This window comes from Terrapene carolina, unplaced genomic scaffold, assembly GCF_002925995.2.
Source record: "Terrapene carolina triunguis isolate 2854851 unplaced genomic scaffold, T_m_triunguis-2.0 Scaffold836, whole genome shotgun sequence".
In the NCBI taxonomy this organism is placed as follows: Eukaryota; Metazoa; Chordata; order Testudines; family Emydidae; genus Terrapene; species Terrapene triunguis.
The window spans coordinates 2,749,401-2,751,224 of record NW_020665187.1 but is presented as its reverse complement, the minus strand read 5'-3'; positions in this window follow the sequence as shown (position 1 = coordinate 2,751,224).

The following is a 1,824-nucleotide window of genomic DNA, read 5'->3' as shown; positions in this document are numbered from 1 at the left end:
CAGCAAGTCCCAACGGACAGCCGCCTTTCCCTGCCCAACTCTGGTGGGCGAGTCGGGGCAGTCGGATGGGGGGGGGGGTCCAACCGTGCCTCAGTTTCCCCATGGGTAGGACAGAGGCGTGACACGACGGCTTGACCCCAGGTGGGGGCGGGAAGGATTAATTCCTTCCCGTGTGTAAAGGGCTTCGAGCTCGGCGGGGGGGGGGGGGGGGGGGGGGAAACTGTTCAAAGGAAACTGGGCCCGGGGGGGGGTCAGGGGCCCCGGGGGGGGGGGCCCGGGGGCCGGGGGCCGGGGGGGGGGGGGGGGGGCCGGGCCCTGGGGGGGCCGGGGGGGGGGGGGGGGGGGGGGGCGGATCCGGGGTTCGCGCCCGAGGAGGCGGGTGCGGGCGCGACTTCCGCCTCCGTATTTAAATTATTTAGGGATTGCCCGCGGACCCGCGGGAAGCGTTCGGCCCTGCGCCTGCGCAGTGAGGTGGACGCCGAGCGCGTGCGGCGTGAGCGCAGCGAGGAGGGGGACGTCATCACGCCGGGCGTGGTGGCGGCGGCAGCGCGGCGCGCGCGGGCAGCCTCGCCCGGAGAACGGGGCGGCGGGATCCGCCCCAGAGGGGCTCCGAGGTGGGTCGGGACCGGGCGGGCTGAGACCCCCCCCCCGTGCAGCCCCGGGGCCCCCGGCCGGGCCAGGCTGGTGGGGTCGGGACCGGGACCGGGACCGGGAGTAGCTGGACGAGCAGCCGCCTGTCGGGGACGGGGAGGCGCCATCAGGGCGCCGGGAGAGCCCCGTACAGCCCGTAAGCCCGGGATGGGATGGGAACCAACCGCGTCAAGCCCGGGGGGTGGGGCGGCCCCGCTGGCTCCAGCACCCCTGGGTGCCATGTATGGGGGGGGGGCGCAGCGCAGCCTGGGAGTGTCCCCGCCCCAAAGTGCCCCCCGCCCGTGGGGCGAATTGGGCGCCTGGCTGTGGGGTGCAGCACATGGGTGGGGGGTGTCTGCGTGTGTGTGTGTGGACAGCCAGGGCTCTGCTACCGGTCTTGCCCCATTAGCCCTGTCACACTAGCTCCTTCCACCCCCGAAATGCCCATTTCCCCAACCCCCTCCCCAGTCGTGTTACCACTGAGAGCAGGTGCATGAATGCACCCAGGGAAAACCAGGCGGCTCAGTATTTCCACGCTAAACAATCTTCCAGACGCCCCAGGGCCCCATCATGCCGGGCGCTGCACAGACAGGCCCTGCCCCAAAGAGCTTGCAGTCTAAACAGACAAAAGGTGGGGAAGGGAAACTGAGGCATGGGGCAGGCAAGGTGACTCGCTCAAGGTCACCAGCAGAGCTGGGAATAGAAGCCAGGTGTCCTGGGTCCCAGCCACGCTGTCTGTCTGTGCAAGACCCTGCTGCTGTTTTGCAGCGATAAGGGCGTCACTTGCCGAAACCTGCAGAGGTCACCAGTTGTGGGAGCGGCCAGGGGCCCCATGGTGGCCATACTGCCGAGAGCAGGGACTTTTTGGGGTGGGCTGGGGAAACCCCCTGTGCTATAAGGTGACCCTTCCCTGCTCAGCCCAACTGCCTCCCCTCAGGGACGCTTGGGTGCTGTGGTTCAACAGACAGCGAACCCCAGAGATCAGAGGAATTTTGAAAGGGGGACCCCAGAGTCTAAGGGATGGAGTGGGGAGGGGGCATTCAGAGAGCAGGTCCCCTGGAGAGGCTGAAAAGGGGCTTTTCCACCCAGTCACCCCAAATCACCTGTCTGGTTTGTTTTGGGGCCCCGCAGGTCTGCCTTTCGGGGGGGCTCCGGGGTGAGGTGCCAGGATGGCGATGGGCGAGCAGCTGCTGC